At 50.1% G+C, this 23056-nt stretch overlaps 1 protein-coding gene across 3 annotated transcripts in view; it reads left to right on the top strand.

The window, feature by feature from the left end:
• CYRIA (CYFIP related Rac1 interactor A) overlaps positions 1 to 23056 on the top strand; it is a 105034-nt gene that overhangs the window by 29860 nt on the left and 52118 nt on the right. For 2 of the 3 annotated variants that reach the window (XM_035000623.1, XM_035000621.1), the window contains exon 2: positions 13375 to 13529. The gene's annotated coding sequence lies outside the window, so the exon portion shown is untranslated. The remainder of the gene's footprint in view (positions 1 to 13374; positions 13530 to 23056) is intronic. The other variant, XM_035000622.1, reaches the window with a different exon arrangement.

The raw sequence follows: 23056 nt of genomic DNA, 5'->3' as shown, positions 1-23056 counted from the left end.
CTCTCTCTGTCAAATAAATAAATAAATAAAAATATATATAGCAAAATGATTTTACCATTACTGAGGAAGAAAGTCATCCTAGTGTTGCTTTAGATATTATGACTTTAAAAAAAAAGAAAAGAAAAGAATTTGTTCAAGGCACAAGCATCAGAATACAAAAGAAAAATCACTAGCTCTGTTTGGCCTTCCACGCGTTTTCTTATTTCTCTTAGCCTGGGTTGCCTTATCTCCATTACGGGCATAATGAGACCATGTTGTCAGGGTGTGGATGTGAGAAATGAATGAGAGATGAGGGGTGGAAAAGGCCACGCGCAACCAAGGAAAGAGCTGGTTCTCAGTAAGTGGTTTTGAAATTTCTTTCCCTGAAGCTGTTCTACTCCCATGTGTGAATTCTGCCTGGATTGTAACTAGCCTGAGCTCCAAGTAGCCTTGGAGTTTAGTATAGAGACCTGAACAAGAGCATCTTCTGGGCACTCAAAAAAAAAAAAACCCAAAAAACTGCATCTGCCCGAGAGTCAGTACCAAACTTGGCAGCGGGCCTGGGGCAGCCCATCCTCTCCCCTGGGCCTCCAGCTCCTCGTCCATAAGGTGCAGGGGGAGAGCAGACAGTTGCCCAGGTGGCTTCCAGCTCTGGCATCCTGTGAGTCTAATTTATAGTTGAGTGGGTTGTCATTCACAGACCAGGAAGGGCCAAATTACCCTCATTATTCTGCTCGCAGCTCTGGTGCCTGAGAAGCCACTGGGTCCTGCCACATCTAGAATTAGCTCTGAACCCTTGGGCTTTTAATTAAAGGGCTTTGTGAGTCAGATATCTGTTTTATGGTCAGATTCAGATCTTCAGGGAGACACGGAGGGAGGTCCTCTGTCCTGCCATCTCTCCTCCTTGAGAAATCGGCCGCCTCTCCCAGTGCAGGGACAGGGGGCTGGGAGATTCATGGGGGCCTTCCAGGCAGGGCTTGTGGCTAAGCCTGGCCCCAAGGCCCCATGGACTCCAGGCCCCAGAAGCTCAGGGACAGCTGATGTGTGGCCCGCCGTGGCTTTTTTCCCTGTGAGTGTCTGAGCTGTGCCCACCCCGGCTGATTCAGTTGCGGCTCCCCATGGTGGGCGCAAGCCTGGAGTAGATCTTACCCAACACCCTTTCCGCTTCCGGTGGCTTGTGCTAAATGCATTTGCAATCCCATGTGGTAGAAGGGATAAAAGGATTGTCTTAAAAAAAAAGTGGTTTCTGAATGTGTCGAAAGCAAGGCTGCCTGCTGTGTGTTTTTAACAATTGCCTCCCCAGAGGAGGGTTGAAAACCGCACCTTTCAAGTTGTTTCAACTCCTATTAGAAAGTGACTTTAATAAAGTTGCTCTTCTGGGGCGCCTGGGTGGCTCAGGCATTAAGCGTCTGCCTTCGGCTCAGGTCATGATCCCAGGGTCCTGGGATCGAGCCCCACATCTGGCTCCCTGCCCTCAGGAAAGCCTGCTTCTCCTTCTCCTACTCCCTCTGCTTGTGTTCCCTCTCTCGCTGTGTCTCTCTCTGTCAAATAAATAAATAAAATCTTTAATAAATAAATAAATAAATAAATAAATAAATAAATAAAGTTGCTCTTCTGACCACGGCTGCTGTGATTGCCAGACTGGTGATTATTTGTCTAACCCGAGTCTCCAGGGCTGGAACTGGACACCATTTCCCTCCCAGAGGAGCTGAAATTGTGTTAGTTACATTCTTCCACCTGGTGTCACCTTGCAGGGGAGGGTGTGCACACGCGCACTGGAGTGTGGGCTTTCGGGAAGGAGCACATCATGGTTTCAGACCCAGTTGCTTTTCCCACAATCCATTATTGAGCCCATACCTTGTGCCCGGAACCGCATCTTGTTCTGGTCCTCTCTCCCTGTCTCCTGCATCACAGTGTTCCACACCCATCGGCTGTCTAGGGTTCCTGTGAACTGACCCAAGTCCCCTTCACGTTTCTCCCAGGTGCCAGTGTTTAGGGAACTTGAAAGGGCCACTGTGTTTGAATATCTCCCATCAGGGTTTTTCAGCTTCAGCACTGCTGACACTTTGGGCAAAATACGTCTTTATTGTGGGAGACTCTCCGGGGCTTTGTAGGAGGTTCAGCAGCATCCCTGGCTTACCCTGGGTGCCAGGAGCACCACACACCTCCAGCTGGGATGGCCAAAAATGTCCACAGACATTGCCAAATACATCTTCAGACTTTACACTTACCCAAACACCCTTCTGTCCATTGTCCTAGTTTATATAAGTTATGCGTAAGGATTTTTGCTCCCCTTTCATAGCTGAGGTCATTGGGGGCCAGGAAGGGAAGACTTGCCTATCAAACGGTGAGTCAGGGAAAGAGCTAAGGTTATAATTTAAGTCTCCTGTCTTCCCAACCCAGTGTCGTCCTTATGGATCCATTCAGTGTGCTGGAGATGTGTAGTAACTGATTCTCTGGGAAAAGCAAAAACAAAGCAAACCTGATTAGGAGTGGTTACCAATGTCATAGTACAAGTACACCCACCATGGCTGGTTTCTTCTCAAAAGACATCCCTGACCCGGGAGGTGGGAGGAGACACGCATAATTGGCTCTGGTCGGCTGGTGCAGCAGGCTCCAGGATGCCACTGGGCCCACGTGTGCTTCTGTTCAGATAGCTTTGCTCTCTTCTGGACCTCTTCTACCCCTCTCCCTCTTCCCCATCAACAGATGCACTTATACTGGGAGGTGCCATGGGGAAGCATTAGCCTGGCGAGGGCTTTGATCACCTCTTTGGATAAGTACAGAACAGTTAGAGTGGAATTTTCTCCCTCTCCTGTTAAATCAACATTTGCTTTCACAATCTTTCCACCTAAGGAGCTGCAGAAGCAGGCAGCTCTGGTCTTAGAGCAGAAAGCTTATGGAGCTCGTCAGTGGGATCTCCTGGATTGAATCAACTCCTGAGCAGGAGCTGAGGGCTGTTAGTCAACATCAGTCATATTGAGTGCGAGGTACCTGGAGGTACAAGGTAGTGATGGCCACAGGGCTATTGGACATACCATTCTGGGGGAATGGGAGTAGGGAGTAGGCTAGAGTTTTAGTCCAGATATGAATTTTGACTTCTGCAAGCCTCAGTTTCCACACCTGTGAAAGGGGAACTAGCTTATGTCGGGAGCCTCACCTACTCAGTTGCTTGAAGGATTGGGCTGGTTGTCATAATAGTGTAAGCTCATCAGGCCTAAGGATTTCGCTGGTCTTGGCTTTTTCACCTTGGCCATTGTTCAGTGCCGTACGCTCCTTCTCTCTGGTCTAGCCTTAGACCTGGGGGAGCTGGGACTGTGGGAAGAACCCTCAGCTGGGTTATCGAAAAACCTGGGTTCTCATCCCAACTTTGGTACCACCTCATTACATAACCCTGGGAAGTAGTCAGTGTGACTAGAATGTGGGTAGCCCCACGGGAAGGGTAGGAGCATGATGTGGCATTGGGATTTTATCCTGAAGTCTGTGAGAAGTGCTTAAAGAGAAGACGCATCATCAGAAGTGTGCTTTAGAAAGTTCTTTCTGCAGAGCACAGGGCCAGAGTTCAGGCAGGATGAAACCAGTTAGGGGGTGGTACAACCATCCAGTCAAAAAGTGAGGAAGCTGGGGCGCCTGGGTGGCTCAGTCGTTAATCATCTGCCTTCAGCTCAGGTCATGATCCCAGGGTCCTGGGATCGAGCCCCGCATCGGGCTCCCTGCTCCGCGGGAAGCCTGCTTCTCCCTCTCCCACTCCTCTTGCTTGTGTTCCCTCTCTCGCTGTGTCTCTCTCTGTCAAATATATAAAGAAAAATCTTTAAAAAAAAAAAAAAAGTGTGGAAGCCCTGCATGGGCACTAATGTGGAGTGGCACAGACAGAAAATGTTATGAGAGTTCAGACAAGGGAGAGGTCGCAGAGTATCAGAGAAGACTTCCTGGAGGAGGTGAGGCCGCTGCTGACTTGGAAGAATGGAGATGTAATGGAAGTATAAGTCTGAGGCTGCAGAACAGGGCAAGAAAACCACAAAACTGCAGTCAATCACATTGGGCTTAAACTGAGAATTTGTGTAAAGGATGGCGATATAAAGGACCCGTTGATGGAGGGACCTGAACGCTAAGCTTAGGAAAGTAGATTCTGTTAGAACACAGTGGGCCTCACAGGAAAAGCGTATTTTCTTGTTTTCAGCTTCTATAGGGCCTAGATCCCAGGCATTTTCCTGTCTGCAACTCCTACTTGCTTATTTTGCCTTTGGCGAGGTGTGGGGTGCCTGGGACCCTGACGAGGGGTGCATACACTCGCCCCCCACCCCAGCCCTATGCTGTTGAGGAAGGCGCCGACCCTCTGAGTCTTGAGGATGAAGGCCGCACTGAATGCTGATGGATGGCTCCTGATTGCCTCGTGGCGGGGGGCCCAGGAAGGGGGTAGCTGTGCTGTCGTGCTTTCGCAGTCCCCAGTATTTGTCTGCCTAGGCCAGGGTGACCATGGTCCCCCGCGATAAGCCGTCTCCCAGCTGTCGCAGGTACGTTCTCCATCATTCGCCGCCGTGTTTACTGTGACCCTCTGCCCTTACTAAGAAGGATGGAAACGCATGTCAGTTTCATGACAGTGTGTCTGTCCCTGTCCACGAGGTGAAGGCTGGCCAGCCTCACAGTGTCCAAGGTAACTGAGACTGGGGCTTCCCATGAAGCGTCAGGAAACAAGAGTTTTCTGGGAAATGGCCCGAGCCAGGTAGCATAACCTCTGAGGCTCACGTGAGTGAACAGGCTCAGAAGGGAAAATGACTCACCCCGGGTGGAACCGTCAGGAATTGGTAGCGCGAGGACAGAAACCAGACACCCTCTAGACCTCGGTGTATCTTTGTTGGATTTGGATTTGGATTCGGCCATTCCGCAGGAGGGGATCCATTTGCACAGTAGTTTAGCAGAGGCCTGCCTTGTAAGAAAATCACTTTCTCAAATGGCAGTATATATCCTAGGTTAGGCTCTTAACTGCATTGATGGGCTCCATTGATGGGCTGTTCGAGACATCAAGAGTCCCAAGTTCCAAGGACTTCATTATACCAGTGGCAGTGAGTGACTTGCCCAATGTCTTAGCGATTTGGGGTTAAAGCAGAGACGGGAGCCCAGTTCACTAGCTTCTCAACCCACAGTGTTTTGCTTCCCTTCGGTCTCATGGCAAAAGTGCTGTTTCTATAAAACACCCAACACAGGCTGCCTAAAAAGTGCCCTCTGTTGGGGCGCCTGGGTGGCTCAGTCGTGAAGCGTCTGCCTTTGGCTCAAGTCATGATCCCAGGGTCCTGGGATCGAGCCCCACATGGGGCTCCCTGCTGAGCGGGAGGCCTGCTTCTCCCTCTCCCACTCCCCCTCTTGTGTTCCCTCTCTCGCTGTGTCTCTCTCTGTCAAATAAATAAATAAAATCTTAAAAAAAAAAAAGTGCCCTCTGTTGGAGCGACTGGGTGGCTCAGTCGTTAAGCATCTGCCTTCGGCTCAGGTCATGATCCCAGGGTCCTGGGATCGAGCCCCACGTGGGGCTCCCTGCTCAGCGGGAAGCCTGCTTCTCCCTCTCCCACTCTCCCTGCTTGTGTTCCCTCTCTTGCTGTGTCTCTCTCTGTCAAATAAATAAATAAAATATTAAAAAAAAAAAAGTGCCCTCCGTTGTTGTAGGCCAGGGGCTGGTGGGGATTTCACAGGTGGTTTGTGGCACTCGGGTGGCGTTGGCTGTGGGAGATGCATGTGGCACTGGGAGTGTGAAGGCTGCAGATGTTTGCACAGAATGCCGGAACACTCCAGTCGTCGGGAAATTGGACAGCAAATGACTCCGGCCAGATTGGCTTTCAGATTGTGCTCAGTGCAATCTGGCCAAAGCACCATTTCTTAGTTTCTCACTCCTGGGCAGCCCTGGCCTTGAACTTCAGAGCAATCATTTACTCTCATCGTTCAGTTCAGTTTTTCCCACTTATTTAGGAGCAGTTATATTTGCTAAAGTTCACATAGGGGCCAAGTACAGCATTGGTCACTTTTAGTGTTGGGTAACCCTAACAACTCTGAAATGGACAGACAGAGAGGCCAAGGTGCAAAGAAGTTATAGTTCACAACTGATGGGCTCGAGACCCCAGGCTCTTACCACAACCTCATCCTCCCACTAACACTTAAAACGTATCTGATGTCCTAACCCATGGTCAGCATCACAGGAAACACCAGTGCGGATAAAGTCCTTCACAGCCTGACACCAGTCTCTTTTCCTGCTGTCTCCGCTACCACTTTCCTTCTTCCCCAGCCACGCTGAGCCTTCAAGGAAGCCAGATTTTACAAATTCAACTATTGATACTTGCCATTTTTGCAGGACCCTGGAGTTATAACTACCCTATAAAGATAAGTAAGACAGCCCGCCCCCCCCCCTTAACCAGCTCCCTGTCCAGTGGCAGAAAGAAACCATGAACATAAGTAGCTTTGATGTTTTAGAAGACAAAGCTCATTTGATCTTCACAGTGGCCCAAAGAGGCTGCTGGTGTATATTGCTGAAAGATCTGCATTTAATAGACTTTCCATCTGAAGATCAGAGAGAAGCAGTGACTAAGTAAAGGTCACACTGCCCAGCCAAGGCCAAGTTGGGAGTAGACCTAGGTTTCCTTGACCGCCTATAAAACGTTCCTGCTACATCAAGGCGGCCTCCTGGCTTGTGTCACTGGGGATGGTCAGGCATGGCCTCTGCAGGCTGGACTGTTTGTCTCTCTTTCTTATTCCTTCCTGCCTGTGGAGACAAGGCAGCTGTGAGCTGTTGATGCCTCAAACCTGTTAGGTTGTGCCCCTTTCCTTCCAGAAAGGCAGCAATCCTATGGTTGCAGCCCAGGAAGGGAGGAGGAAAGGTGAAAATTCCCCTGTTGTCTGGGATTTAATTTTATGACAAATTCGGGGTCGTCAGGGGGAGGACACTGGCCCCATTCAATTTAAGAAGTGTCTCCCCCCGTCCACCCCAGAGGAGGACCTCTGGTTGATGTGATCAACACTATAAAATGCCTTCTTCTCAAAGAGGAGGGAACCACTGAAGTGGTGGTGTGCAAAGAGTGAGATGTGAACTTCTTGAGAAACTGGGCAGAGTTTTCTGACGGGTCCAGCCAATTAAGCTGGTGTCCTCCTGCCATCCACATGGGGGGCATTTACCTTAGGGCTGTTGAGGTATGACAGAGATGGTGAACAGATGTTAAGCCATGACCCTGGAAATGGAACAGATGTGAGCTCGGGAGTAGAGACCCAGGCTCATGTCCTGGTTCTGCCACCACCTGTCACTGCCACTGGCGATGGCCCTCTCACCCTATGTCAGATGCACCAGCTGTGAGCTGTAGCATGCGGTGTTAGAGATTGAACTTGGGCTCAGAGGTGTACCCCTGCCCCCCGCCCCCGCCAGCTCACTGTCAACCTTGGCTGCTCACTCAGCCTCTCTGAGTTGCTCTCTAAGTCCTTACCTGAATGATGAGGCTAAGGGGAGCACAGCCATTTCCAGGAGGGCCACGTGATGTGCAGCACAGGGCCTGGCACATAGTCAGTGCACAATGCAAATGAGTGCCATGCATTGGTCCCCTCACCGGATCATCCACTCATTGACCTCTGACAGTCTAGGATTGCCCCAGACCCTCTGGGCTATCACCATCTGGACTCCAGCCTGCTCCCAGGTTGTGTTCCCAGCACAAGAGGCTACATGCCAAGATGCAAGAAACTGGAATCAGTCGGGAGAACTGTGTCCAGTCCTGGCTTCTCTGCCTACCTGCTGGGTGGCAATAGACAAGTCCCTCCCCTTTTCTAGAACTCAGGGATCCCCTGATGGCATTAACAATCATATTAATAGTAGTAATGATAGTACCAATCGCAGTAGTGGGTTTATTGGTGGTCCACACCCTAACCCCCACAACCTGTGAATGTGACCTAATTTAGAAAAAAGGGTCTCACCTATTAATCAGATATCATCACTTGCAGAAGCTCCTACAGGAAGCAGATAACAGGCATTGCTGTCTGTGTTACTGCAGGATGAGGCCTGGGGCCGGTGCCTCTGAGAGCAGCCCCTTCAGGCGTAGGTAGGCTTCCTCAGCCCTGTGCGCGTCTCTAGAGCCCGCAGAAATCACTGGACTACAAGCGCTGTGATGTTCCTTGATTAAATGAATGCCGGAAATGGTCTCTTCAGAGAACCCGCTATGGCCTGATTCTTAAGCAGGCCTTCCTTTCCAAAGGCTCCAGCTCGGCACCCCCCAGGGCAGGGGCAATGCTGTCCCTGAGGAAGTAGGTCTTGCACCCTGTCGGTGGACCTCAGTTTCTCCAGTGAGGCTGGGTGGCTGTTTCCCTCCTGGTTGCCGTCCTGCTGCCTTAGGCTGCTCTGTAGAGGAGAGCCCCTGAACCCTCACATTTGGGGGACTGGCTGGCTATCAGAACACCTGCACATTCAGGTTCTGGGTGTGAGGGCTCAAGGAACCCAATGGTCCTTTTAAAATATATTGCTGAAACTCGTCACGCCTTGCTTCTTGAATCATAGTACAACTGCTTTATAATCTAGTTACATCAGCCTTCTTACATGTAAGGCCTATGAGCCCAGCAGATTTGGAAGGCGTTCTGCTGAGCAAAGGAGAGTGAATGGTTGCAAAGGGGCATTTGCGTGGATTGGAAAGCAGGGGATCATCCAGGAGAGTCCAACACAACTAGACGTAAAAATAACCCGCCTCACGGGGCTGTGGATTATATTAGGGTTGACCAGATGTCTTGTGCGCCTGGGACGCTCCTGCTCAATGTCTGTTGTCCCAGAGGCATTATTAATAATCCCCTTTTCACTCTCGGAAGGATCTGGGTTTGGCCGGTAAATCACGTGGTCACCCTAATTGCGTGTCTCCTTGTATGTGCACTTAGTAGAGACATGGTGTGGATGATATATTTGAATAAAAACCCGGTACCTGTGTGCTTTGACAGCTCCAAAGCTGGCTGTGGGTGATCACCCCTGGACGGTGTGACTAAGGCACGTCACCGTCTCATAGCACCCGTGGCTTCGAGGTGAATTCATGGGCCAGAATGTCAAAGAGATAGCGGTTGAGATCCTTTCTCATAACTTGCTGGCTTTTTGATCTTGAGGAAACTACTTAGCTTATCTCAACTATAAATTGAGAATAATCCTACGGACTCAACAGTCGGTGTCATTATGACATAGCCTATGTCAACAAGTGCTTATTTCCTGACACACAATAAGCTACCAACATATGGCATTGCCATTATTATTATTGGTATTATTATTATTTCATGACTGTTATTATTTTGGCTTTAGTCTCTCCGTCTGTGACATGGTGAGAGATAATCCCTGTCCTGCCCTGCTCCCTGGATCTTTGTGAGACTGAAAGCAAGTAGCATCCCCAGAACCTAGTGTCCCTGGGAGCATGCGCACTGTTCAAGGCAAGGATTTCCGGCAGAGTCTCACTCGCGCTCCTGCCCAGTGGATCCATCCCTCTGTGACACGGAAGATAGGTTCCCAAGATATCATCATCCTTCCACCCGCCCTGATGACTCTCCTTGCTGGCCCTCCTCAGCCTAGCCCACTTCCTCCTCCCGTGAATAGCGCTGTGTAAACACCAAGGCCAGAATGTCATTTAGTGGTGCCAGTTGACGGGGGGTGCCAACCAAAAGTGGGCAGTGTCCAGATTCCTGGGTGGGCCTGCGAAGCACCTCTCAGTGTTCTCTACCTGGGGAGTTTCCTCCCTTCCTGTGCCTCTTGCATGAAGCTGTCCTCTGTTCCCAGGGTCCTTGCTTTATTCCCTGGCTCTTTCCACTAATTTGCCTTTCCTCATGCCTCGCCCTTTCTCTCTCTCTCTCTCTCTCTCTCTCTTTCTCTCTCTTTCCCTTCCTCCCTTCCTCTCTTCCTCTCTTTGTCTCTTTCTTTCTCTCTTTCTTTCTTTCCTCTGAAAGCGAGGATTACCTAGTGGTTGAGAGCATAAACTCCACCTAGACTGCCTGAATTGAAACCTTGGCTCTACCTACCCCTCCAAAGCTGAGTCCCTTGGACGTCAGTTTCCTTATCTGTAAAAAGGGGCAAGAGTGATGCGTCCCTCGTGTGGTTGCTGGGAGGTGTCAGGGGTCACTAAGCTTAAGAACGCCTGATGCCCAGTAGGCACCTGCTGAATGGGAGCTATTTTTATTATGTAAAATCCTGCCTGCTCCTATTTCTTCGGCTTGGCTGGTGCTCTTGGTGCTGTGGGAAGGAGGCTGCAGGGAGGTCTCCTGATCCGAGTCTAGGCTCTGCTGCTGGTTAGCTGGGACTCTAGGCAGCACGCTCCCCCTGGGGGCTTTTGAGTCCTTACCTGCTCAGCCTGGATAGTGGGAATGGGTCCCACCCATGCTTGGCCTTCTCACCATGGTCTGCCTTCTCTTTGGTTTGCCCCTGCCCTGCCCTTTCACTTCCGGAGCCGTTCAAAGTGGAGGACACACAGCCATTCTGAGGTCTCAGCGCCCCCACTGAATGGGGCAGGGACACAGGGTGTGGAGGAAATGTCACAGGTTGTAGACTGGAGGTCAGGAGGTGCCTGCCATAGTCCTGGTTCTGTGGTGTGACCCTGGATAAGTCATTTCATGTCTCTGGATTTCAGCTTCCCCAGTTTCAAAATGGGGGCAATTACCCCTCTAAAAAATGACCCAGAATGAGGTAATGAAAAGTGTTCTGCTGGCTGCCAGGTGCTGCAGAAGCGAGGGCTCCTGATGGTCTCAGATGGAGCCGAGGGATGTGGCCACAGCTCTGGCCACAGTCCACGCTGCTGGCGACAGAAGCCCCTCAGCGTTGGGGTTGTGTGAGCTTGCGCGGCTTGTGGGGACCTGAGGTGGGAGTTGTAAGTGTCCTTCCCTGCCTGACCTCTGTTCTCTCTGAGGGACATCTGGCCCATGGGTGACTCAAACAGGAAACTACCAGCCATCACTTCAAAAAGCTTGGACTCCTCTCAAAGATAGGCTTACTTTGTGTTGCTCTGTGTTTGTTTGGATGGTGGGGGAGTAATTTACAGAGTTGAGGGCAGATCCTCAGAGTGAGCCCCTCCCTGGGAGGGCCTCTGTGACCAAATCAGTAGGATGGAAGGAGGTCGGGTGTGCTGGGGGCCAGATAGGATCGTAAGTTACCCAAATGCTGGTCCGTGGACCGGAGCCAGGATGGTGATATCAAAACTTTCCAGAAGCTTTGAGCACTACTCCAGGACGGAATTGTACTTTCTGTTAGCTTCTCCAGATGCACAGTCAGTTTGGGAACTGCTAACGTGGGTGGGACTGGGCTTGCCTGTCCGAGGGCTCCACATTACCCACCCCTTCTTGGTCCCCATCAGGACGCTAGAAAGTGTTAACAGTATTAGCTCTGCGGTACGATTAGGTTATGATTAGCGTTATTTGTTTGTGTGGTTGTCAACTTAACCAGGTGACCGTGCCCTTCATGATGCACAGTGGGAGTTGGGGGACTTTTGAGGGGACAACATGGGTAGAAGAACATTCTGGAAGTACCAGAGAGTCAGAGTCTGGCAAAGACCTAGCGTTCTACTGGCTTGACGCTCTTAGTTTTGTGGTGGAAGAAAGTGGGATTTTGGCTGGGCCAGTCAAGTCCCTATCATATACACGGAAAATGGATTTTAATTTTGAGGGTGTTTGAGAGAGAAAGCAGTGGGGATGGGACCGTGTCCCCGAGACCTGGTCACTTCAACTTCTTCTCTCTAGTTTCCAGGTCCTTCTGTGGCACATCCAGCAAGAGGTGAGAGATGCAGTCTTACCCCCGGATCCTTCTTCAGAAATTCACCTTCTTCACAGTCTACACCCAAGTGCACAGGAAACAGCCCCTGTGTCAGGGCTCCCTTTTCCTCAGGCTGTGCTCTGTGATGGGAATTTACAAACTCAACCCCAAATCCAGAGGAGACAAACCTCCTTCCCCCTTTACCTTCGAGACCCGGTTTCACAAAATGCAGGGCCAGCCTCACAAATGCCGGCTCAGGATTCACTTTCTCATCAGGCCAAGGACTTTTCAGAGTTGCTGTGTTTTCCATATCATTTCCTTCCTTCCTCCCCCGCTCCCCCCGCTTTCACTTCCTGTTTTTTCTTCCTCTTTCTCCACCCCCTAGCCTGGCTCTCCAGCCCTGTCCCTTGTTGTCTGAGAACAGGAACAAAGCGCAGAGTGTAGATAACCATGATTTCCTGATGGGCCCTCTCTCGCTGCTGACAGCCAGGGCCAGGCTCGGGTTCTCTGGGGCACTGGAGCCTCTGCTGGGGGCCCAGCAGGAAGCCTGGCCTTTAGAGCCCTCTGTCTGAGAGAGAATCTAACAAGAGGAATCCTTCATGTCCTTGCAACCATTCATAGCTTCCAAAGAACTTTCTCCCGCATTCAAGCGAAAGCACTGGAAAAATAAGACAACTGCTAGTGTTTGGACCGAATAACTCAAGTCCAGTTTAGATGGACAAAACACTGATGAGTGAGTTTGATAGGAGTTTATTTCTGGTTCTGCACTTTATTCTCCTTATGACTCTGCAGATCATTCTGGTTCTCTGAAACTCGGTTCCCTAGCCCTTTGGAAAAATGGAGTTATGGGTGGCTCATAGGGAATTTTTGAGGACAGATCAGGAAAATGTATCTGTAAGATTCATATGGTAGGCCTGGCAGATCTTATTTGCTGAATAAATGTGAGATCCCCTCTTGGGTTTTGGTTTTCTGCACAGGGGAGTGGCTGTTCAAATCTACAGTAGCCAGAAAAAAAATCACATAATAAATGATAGCCCTGGGAGGAGGGTCCATATCTGTTACTGTGTTTTCCTGAAACGTGGAGAGAGAGAGAGAGAAAGACAGACGAGCGATCTACTGGCCAGGCATAAATCATTGAAAAACAAAGCCCACCCACCACTGTGCTCCTGGGGCCTGCTATTCCATAACAATATTTTTCTGATGGGAAATAGAACAATCCCAACCACAGGCCTGAGGTGGCCTGTTTTCACTTATTTAGCTCCTAGGGGCAAACCCACAAAAACAGCAGAAATCTGGAAAAAGTCCCACCTCCCTTCTTGAAAAATCTGTTTTAAAAAAAAAAAGACTTCCCAACCAGGGTCAATGACCACTTGTTTGAGAAGTCAGCCTGACCATGAAGCTACTTTTTAAAAAATTCCAAAGGCCAGAGAGTCAGAGACATATTCAATTTGAATTCTGCAAGTGGCTGAATCCTTGAATGAGGCTGTTTGCTTCTGAGCCTCAGTTTCCCCAACTACAAAATGAAAACATTACACAAGTGGTGATTGCATCAGTTTCTTGTAGCCCCGGTCATCTGTAATTCTGGTATTCTCTCTGTTCTCCTTAACAAATGGATTATTTCTAGAAGAGAACAGGAAATGGCCTCTCAAAGTAACATGACTTGCATTCCCTTTTAGCAGATTATCATCACTCAATTGAGGACAGAGAAACAACAGGACTCTAGGGGGCCACAGCCTTGATTTGGGAGCCAGACTTGCCTTGTCCAGCTTGCTCAGCTATTTTGTCCCATCAGCCTGGACTGGTGAAGCTGAATCACACAGGAGAACTCCAGGTAAGAAACAACTGACTTTGGTTATAGCAGACAGCACAGTGATAATCAGCATGGTTGGTGGAGAGAATATGTGATATGCATGCTTCTAGAATACTTGCAAGTATGAAGGGTAGTCATTTTACCAGATTCGTCATCTTTGATTAGAAGTCATGCTTCCTCAAATGATGTACTATAAGCTGGCTAATTGAATTTACATTAAAAAAAAAAAAAGAAGAAGTCATGCCTCCTAACACCACATACACATAAAAGGGGGGAAAAAACAAAACAAAAAACTAAAAAAATACCAAGGATATAGTTTTGAAGTAGTTAAAGGTCCCTGGGTTCTACAACTGCATTCTGAGTGGGAGCTGTTGTTATCCTGGGTCTGGTGAATGCTGAGGCGTGGAGTAGAGTAGCTTAGAACTACAGGCAGGGGAGAGCAGATTTGAGCTGTAGTTCTAGGTTACTGTTCTGTGCAGAATTCATCTGAGATGAAGAATAATCCAGGTTCCACTCTGTCCATCCTGGTCATGCAGACTTAAGTGAACAGGAGACACCCTTTAGTAGCAAACCCGAGATGGAATTTGGGTCTCGTGCCAGAGGTCTGGCTTGCGTTGCACTCATTATAACGTTTTTTTTTGAGACATTTTCCGTTTGTGCAGTTATCATCCAAGACCACCGCGCTGTTCCAGCCGCGGGTTGCCGGGCCTTACTGCCTGTTCGTTGTTCCTACCTCCCTCCTCTGTCACCTCCTCCCAATCCATTATGGACATTTTTCTTCTTACCTGCCAGGACTGGGCCACACCTCCCTGAACTTCTTCATTGAAGTTGGACCTGACATGAGCTGACACACCTCCCAAATGACTAAAGATCTACTGAGGGGCTCAGCACCCTGGATGCTAGTGTTCTAGCACAGTTCCTTAAGCTGGCCCAGGGCACCCACTCTGACAAGATCAGGAGTCATGAAGGAGATGCCCATACCCTGAGATGGCCACACACCTGTTCATCTTTCTCCAGTTGCCGGCATTCCCTTCTGCTGTCCTCTGTCCTAAAGCTCTTCTTCTGCATCTAGATATCTTGAATTCCCTTGAAAACTAAAAGCAAAAGCATTTCATGTAGCTGAGCATAACACAGAAGGTAAGACCAGGAGATTTCTCAGGTGGTTTCCAGTCCAAGTGCCCAGGATCATTTTATCCTAGACTTGTTCCTAATACCACACTCTCATTCTTTGGGGGCGATAGGATTATCTTGTGCTCCTTTCCTTTCTTCGTCTCATGGTTTCTTTTCCTAGGGTGGCCACCAGGCCACAGCATAATCCAGAGGAAAGAGAAGAGCTTTTGGAATCAGACCTGATTTCAAATCTCAGTCCTGCTATTTATTAGTTCCATGATTTTGCTGAAATCATTTTAAATTGCTGAGGTTCTGTTTCCCCACCAGTAAGATGGGGACAATATGCCCTATGTTGTACGCTTGTGATCAGGATCAAAGGAGATAATTTCTTCCTCAAAGAAATGTTAGCTCCTTTCCCTCTCCAATCTTATTTAGAGCTCCTTAAATAGAGCTTTGATCCCCCCCATCGGGTTCTATTAGAACCTTGTGCCTTGTGTATCTAGTAGCTTGAGGTACTAATTCGTCCAGCCATCCCTTCATTCCACAGATGTACAGCAGGTGCCATTCTTGGTGTTAGGGATACGGCCCAGAACAAAACGAAGTTCCTGTTCTCATGGGGCTTGCATTCTAGTGGGATCATGGGATCGTCAACAAGTAAACATATGTACATTATATCAGGCAGTGTTAAGTGTTATAGAAAAAAATAAAGCAGGAAAACATAAATAAAGAACGCCAAGCCAGAGAGATGGGAAGTGGGGAAAGAAGGAACAGGATCCAAGGAAAGGCCTCCCTGCTTAGGCGTTATTGGAGTAGGACCCAAACAAAGTGAGGGAGTGAGGCTCGAAGGAACAAAGACCTGAGGTGGGAATGTGCCTGGGCTTTAAGGACCTGCAAGCAGCCGGTAGGATTGGAGCAGAAGGAGCGAGGGGACTGGGGAAGGAGGTGAGGATAGAGAGAAGCAATCAGACCATGTAGGGCCTCATACGCCACTGTAAGGACTTGGACTTTTATGTTCTGGCTGGCCTTTCCAGAGATTCTTCTCCCTTCCCTCCCTCTTCCCAGGAGCATCTCCCCCTCCCTGAAGCATCCCTAAATAGAAAAAGGGATGGATGCTCTTGCCCAATAGAGTATGAGCCACCCATTCCAAAACCCGTGTTGGGCATTTGGTACCAAGACTCTGGAGATGAATGAATGAGATGTGGGCCTGTCCTAGGAGCCTGCGGTCCAGCACTAGTTCAGGCTGCTTGAGAAAGTTGCCCTGATAAATTAGGCCAAAGTGAGGAGTTGTTCTAAATTGGTCCTTGTGGAAGCAGTTTGCTAGAGTGGCCGTTTTCCATTGGAACCTCCCACAGGTCACTTCTACCAGATTTCTTGGAATGCATTCTCTTGTGTTGCCAAGTCTTGCCTTCAGGGTAGAGAGGGGATCGGTTCATTCAGCAAACATTTGAGTGCCTGTTCTGTTTCAGTGTCAGCGTAGACGCTGGCTACAGATGATGACTAGATTCACTCCCTGCCCTCGAGGGATTGATGGTTTTCCTAGTGACCAGACGATACCGTCTGTGTTGTGGTAAGAGTGGGTGTGAGGGAGCCCAAGGAGAGGCTCCTGACCTGCATGGAGGGGGCAGAATGGGGCAGCTCCTGGGCTGTGTCATCTCCACTCAGTCCAAGTGAATAGCAGGGAGGGTGGGCAACGTCAGGGAAGGGTACTGGGAGGAAAGGGATAAGCCAGGGCTGCCCATCAGAGGCACTGTGCCTGTCAGTCATTGTGGCCGTGGAGTGTGAGATGAGGCGAATCTGAGGGGCCCAGTTAGAGGGGGAGGACGGAAGGCTCACCAGGGGCCTCGAATGCCCACCAGGGGTGTCGAGTCCACATGAGGACAGCTCAGAGCTGTGAGGAGTCTTTTTAAAGCAAAGATCGATGGTCTGATGAGATTGGAGTTATATGAAGCAAAGGGTCTAATTTTACTGACCCTAAATTTATTCTGATTTATCAAAAGTGGTTGGTTTTTATTTTTTTTATTTTTTATTTTTTTTAAGATTTTATTTATTTATTTGACAGAGAGATAGAGAGAGCACAAGTAGGCCAAGAAGCAGGCAGAGGGAGAGGGAGAAGCAGGCTCTCTGCTGAGCAGGGAGCCCGACACGGGGCTCGATCCCAGCACTCTGGGATCATGACCTGAGCCGAAGGCAGATGCTTAACGACTGAGCCACCCAGATGCCCCAAAAGTGGTTGGTTTTTAAAGTGCTTGTTTTATACGTACTTCTTGTAGAATTGTAAGATCAGAGTCTCCTCAGAGGTAAAGTAGGTTCGTACAGACGGACTGAAGGAGATCGCCGTCTGGTGCCAATGAACACGCAGCCCTTTCTGTCGCCCTCGTGAATGGTAAATGTTGACCGTTTCATGTGCAGCCTGGGTGCACAAATTGCTGGGATGTGGTTAGAACATGAGCCTTTTTTCTCATTGGAGAGAGTGGCTGGCAAAAGCCTGTGCTGTTCTAGGAGGAATGGTGGAATTTAGGTCTTGATACATTTTCTTCTAGTCAGAAAGCAAATGGGTAATATCCATCTCTTAACCCTCTCCTAGTTGAATGTTCTCTTTAGAAAGGACATATTCACTGGCCAGGCAATACCAGAGTTCCTGCCATGGGCCAGACGCTGTGCTAGGCCTGGAAACCATCAGGACGGATCAAGCATGCTCACCCCTCCAAGGAGGTCAAGTCTGTGGCAATGACAGGGAAGACAAGAGTCACAGACACAGATGGTGGGCAGGGGCCCCTTGCCCGAACAAGGTGCGGAAAGGGAGGGGCGCCTGGGTGACTCAGCCGGTTAAGCCCGTCTGACTCTTGATTTCGGCTCAGGTCATGATCTCGGGGTCATGGGATTGAGTCCCGTGTCAGGCTCCTCACTCAGCAGGGAGTCTGCTTGAGATTCTCTCTCTCCCTCTGCCCCTCCCCTGCTAAAATAAATAAATCAATCTTTGTTTTAAAAAGTGCAGAAAGGGAGAATGTTCTCTGCCTGGGGAAGTCAGGGAAGGCTTCCCGGAGGGGGCCAAATGAGCTGGGCATTGAAGGGTGAGTAGGAGTTGAGAGCTGGGCAAGAGACAACCCTAGTACAGAATGGCACTCTATAAATACGGGCCAACATTGGTATGTCTGTGGTGGTGGTGGTGGTGGTGGTGATGGAGAGGAAATAGCCAGAGTGATCATCAGGCACAGATAATGCCTCAACTCTGCTTTTCAGAGCCCATTAGTAGCCGCCTCCTCAGCCTCCCACCTTGTTCCCAACAGTGACTAAAAATAATCAGATTGACTAATTTGAGTTGCTCTCTCCTCTGACCCCATGGAGGTGTCAGTGAGCGAATAGGATGAGAGGGACCACGGAAAGAAGTGGAAAGAGGAGGAGGAGGAGGAATCCATCCCCATCATCCAGAAACATGGATGTAATGACGTCTCTTACACTGGGGCTCTCTGGTAGCAAAACTCAACTTCCCAGAAAACCAGGTCTGCTCCTTCCCTGTGAAAACTGCAAGAGAGGTTGAGAACTGTGTCTGTCCCTCTACCTTCCTCTTGAGGGGGGGCGCGGAGACATATATATGTAAATATGTGTGTGTGTGTGTATCCAGACACATGTACATATGTGTGCCGTCTGTGTGTGTACATATAGGTATGTGGACACACAGACACACACACATCTGTGTTATTTAGAGTCTATGCTAACCTCACAGAGCCCGGTGCCAAGCCCTCCAGCCGCACGTGCTGGCATGGGGTAGAAGCGGCCTGGCCGACCACATAGACCTGCGCACTTCCCCGGCTGTGCTGCGGTCTATGTGCTTCCCGGCACTGGGGGTTCACAAGCACCCCAGGATGCCAGGGACAGAAGAGGACACTGAGACTCAGAGCCACGGAGCAGCTTGTCCAAGGCCTGAAGCTCCTAGGTGGTCAGGAGTCAGGCTGTCTTGTAATTGTCCCCTCGACTGCTCTGCATGCTGCGCCACCCTTCTGATAACCCAGTGAGAAGCGGCGGAGAATCACCCTTGGACGTGGCCCTCCCCTAGAGCTCTGAAATGCAGCACTGGGCAGAGCAGTGGTATCCCGCCATGGAGTCCTCTCTGGATTCCTGTGGTGCCGGCAAAGTCTCTACATCTTGTCCTGCAGGTGTCTGTTTACATGCTTCCAGGGATGGGGAGCTCACTACTTGATAAAACAATTTGTTCTAGTTGTGGGCACTAGGGACCCTTCCCTCCTTACAGAGCCATCTCTGAACCTAACCCTGTCCCATTTCTAGTAGGCTTACTTCCAGTTTTTTTTTTTAAGTTATCTCTGTTCCCAATGTGGGGCTCAAACTCATGACCCTAAGATCAAGAGTAGCATACTCTACCGACTGAGCCAGCCAGGCACCCCCTCATTACTAGTAGGCTTAAATCTCAACAGCAAGCAGCTTAAGGAGTGAGTGCTTTGCTCGGTTTGGAGTCTCCAGGAGACACAGGCAGCCCCATGACATAGACCCCCTCTCCATTTCTCCTCCTGGAGAACCAGGAGAATCAGCCGGGGCTTCCTCATCTCTTGCTTTGGGGGGGTCTGTGTGTTCTTCCTGATGGGCTAGGCTGAGTGGAAGACAGAGCAGCTGGGTTTCTTCTCTTCTCACTCTAAGGAAAGACCTCACCATGAGCTTTCTCCCACACTCTTCTCTCCACAAACCTGGCCATCCCAGGGTGAGTAAGAATTTCCTTGGGATGCCTTTAACAGACAGAAAGTGAAGTTTGAAAAGAAAAAGAGAAAGAAAAGGAAGCAAGGAAAGGATGACCATAGTGTCAGGGTTAACTTGGGTTCTAGCCCAGACTGTGGCACTGACTGACCATTTGACCTTGGACACCCCTTCCCTCCTCCATCGTCACTACGAGGCAGTTGGGCTTGATGGTTCAGGGCTTTCCATTTCCAAACTTGACCCCAGAGAGTGTCCTTGAATGCTGCTGAATCCGCACGTGACCCCGCAGGACCCCAGTGTGGGGGTGTGGGGTTCACATCCACATCACCCCACCAGGAAGCGCCTCTGGAAGGTGAGAAACTGGACCTCTCATCTTTTCGTGGCTCGCCAGGCCTCCGTCAGCCCTGGACATCAGAAGAGCTGATGTGGTTCTCAGACTGAAAGGGCTCAGCCTGCACCCCCCACCCCCATCCCGAATCCGTGAGCCCTGGTGTAGCTGCCACCCTTGCCCTGCCCCTTCGTCCCAGTTTTCCAGCTTGCTGCAGCTCTGTGTTCCTTCTCTGCGCTGGGAGATAGGAGAATCGGCTTGGGGTGCTTGGCCTAGCCCTGAGGGCGAGCCTGCCTTTCTCTGGGACTTGGAAGCTGCCGGCCTGGTGGCCCAGGATGGAGACTTCATCTGACCTGCAATCCAGAGCTAGGCCCAGGCTGCAAATGGGCAGAGGCATTCTGGGGAGAGAATCGTTACTGCCGAAAGCCTGCTTGGAACGTGTCTCCTCCAGAGACCTCGCTTCCCAGCACACCCCCTGGCTCTTCTCCTGACCATGCGGCTCGTCCAAAAAGAAGGGGAACAGGGAAATCTAACGTACTGTCTTCAGTTGCCATCACACGGGATACCTGGAGCCTGGAAACGTGATGACATTTGCGAAGGCATGTGTCCCTGGCTTTAGGGAATGACATGATAGTGTGCATCGGCGAGGACCGTAGGTGAGGTTTGGTTCAGTAATGGTCATCATGAAATGCGGTGTCACGTTATGGTTCGGAGCACAGACTAGAGCCACATCGCCAGAAGGCTAGCTGGTGAGCTCAGACGGTGACCACATATCTCATCCAACAGTTTCCTTGTCTGTAAAGTGAGAAAGTCGATGGCGCCTGCCATTTGGGGTTGCTCTGCTCTTTCAATGAGCTAGTCTAGGTGTGGGCTCTGGGCGGCGCCTGGCACATAGTAAGGACCCAATTCATGTTAGCTCTTTTTATTTTGATCTGAAGCCTTCGTTGAATATTTTATTAAAAGTTAGTTTTCGGGATGTGCCGTGGGTTCCGGCATCGAAGAGCTATTTATTAAGCATCTTCTGAGTGCAGAACTAGTCCCAGAAGGAGTTTCAAAGCTGAAGTCAGCCACAGTGATGAGCAGTCCAACCCCAGACGTGCGGCACCGTCTGGCCATTGGAACAACCAGAGCATCTGAGGAGACTAGAGGCAGCAGGAGAGATCCCCGAACCCGGAGGCTTCTCAGGGCAACGTGGTGGTTCAGAGTCGGGGTGGTGGCCAGGAGGGGATGGAGGCAGGACGCTGGAGGCAGATGGTGGGTTGTGAGGAGGAGGAGGATCTCCACAAGGATGATGGAGGGATGGGGGAGCCGCTCTGAACAGGAGGTGGGAGAAGAGCTAAGGAGAGAGGGATTGCTTGAGAGCCCTGAGGGCACCCAGGGGGGACCCCTCCACTCTGTCCAGCTCCGTGTTGGGGGAGGGAGAGGGCTCCGGATGTGCCAGCAGAGGCCCCCCACACAGGCAGGACGGGCGCAGGCCCGCTGCCCCGCACTGGGAGAGCACAGGCCCCTCTGTGTGCCCAGGAGCCCCAGCCAGGCCTCCTCTCCTTGGAGGGCCCCACAAAGACTCGCTTGTTCTCCCCTGACATCAGACCTCGCCCTCAGGACTTCTCTGTTCTTCTGGGGCAAGATCTCACACAGTGATAATGGCCTGAAAGGGAAGACTGGCTCAGGCGTCGCCATGCCAACCCACTCCCCGGCAGAGGGCAGGAAGATGGTGCCCACCACGTGAGCCTGTGCACCTTGCAGGTCCTGCCGGGCACAGAGCCGAGCACTGGGCGCCTGGTCCCAGCCCCATGGGAGCTGCTGGTAGTGGTTCTGAGAAACGCCAGCTGCGTGGTCAGGAATGGGCAAAATATCAGAGGGCCAAATTAATGATCGCAGTGTACAATGAGCTGATTGTTTTCTGGTTGGTTTTCTTTTTTTTTTTTTTTTCTCTTAAGTAAGCAAGTGTTGCATTTAAACACCTGGGGTTTCTATTTTAACAGAGACTTATGTAGAGAGTTTTACCTTCGAAATTTCATAAAATCTTACTGTTTTGGGGCTCCTGGGTGGCTCAGTCAGTTAAGCATCCGACTCTTGATTTTGGCTCAGGTTAGGGTCTCAGGATCCTGGGATCAAGCCCTGCATCGGGCTCCACGCTCAGCGGGGAGTCTGCTTGAGAGTCTCTCTCTCTCCCTCTCCTTCTGCTCCTCCCCTGCTTGTGCTCTCTCTCTCAAATCAATCAATCAATACTTTTTTAAAAAATAAAAAGAAAAGCTTACTCGTTAGAGGAATCTGTGAGATCGGCTGGTCTAGCTTCTGTCTGATCTTTTTTTTCAAGTGAGTTGACTGAGGCTGGGGGAGTAGGAGGCAGTGTGGACAATGGGAAGAGTAAAGCCTTCCCAGCCTCTCATTCCGGGCTCTCAGATCGGGATCCTGTGTATAAAGCTCTTAGCACAAAACCTGGCCCACAGCGGGGCTCAGAAAAAGCTATCCCTGATTATTTTGTGAACTTCCATGTGTGCCAAGTGGGATCAATAAATGAAACACTCATAAAACAAAATACATGTTAATCCAGTACAGGAGAAGCTCCTGATTCCCTTCGTCCTAAAACAGCCACTTACTTTTGAGCTACAGGAAGGAAAGAGGGCTTGACATTGGAACTTCCAATCTTTAGTCTAGGGCAGGGCTTCTCAAACATATAGACAAGGCCACAGGCTAGTCTGGGAAGGTAAGCTGGTGTCTCCGCAGTCTCTCCATGGTGCTTCCCACACTCCGCTGGGCACCACAGGACCTGAGCTTATTTCATTTAGCTGGGTTCTCAGCTGGTGCAAACCGCACAGCAGCCTCAGACCTCATATTGGAATAAAAGTTTGCCATCTTCAAGTAGGACTAAGATGCAACCTAAACACTACTTGAGCCATCTGTTGAGGCTGCTGGAGAGCAGAGCTTTCAAACATAGTCATTTGTGGCCACGGCCACCAGCCTGGGAACCCCAGCTGCAGGGTAAAGTTGAAATCAGGATAGTGCGTGGTTGAGTCATCAAGAGCAGGGCTGGCCTTTAACATAAATTTCGAGATAAACTCCGTGAGTTTGTTTGTTTGGTTTAATTGTGGTCTTGGTGGATCAATCCAAACAGGGAAGTCCCATGGTGACTTTGCTGGGTTCTCTGTGTATTGTGGGTTTCCTGCAGGAGCATCCTCTCTCTCTCAAGAGCAACATTGTACGTCTGTGTAGAAATAGCTTGTCTATAAGCGCCGGGGCGGGGGGTGGGGGTGCAGTCACTAATGGAGGATCTCCCACTATCCTAATTTACACTTTCAGAGTATTTTCCAGGTGGGCCAAAGTAAACTATAGAAACTCATTTTGATAAGCTGAGGATAGAATTTCAGCCGTCCCCTTCCCCCTCATTTTTTCTTTCTCTTCC

The sequence above is a fragment of the Mirounga leonina genome, unplaced genomic scaffold, assembly GCF_011800145.1.
Source record: "Mirounga leonina isolate KUSES-001 unplaced genomic scaffold, KU_Mleo_1.0 Mir_125, whole genome shotgun sequence".
Classification (NCBI taxonomy): Eukaryota; Metazoa; Chordata; class Mammalia; order Carnivora; family Phocidae; genus Mirounga; species Mirounga leonina.
Note: the sequence above shows the minus strand (reverse complement) of the source record. Positions and strands in the feature narration are given on the sequence as shown.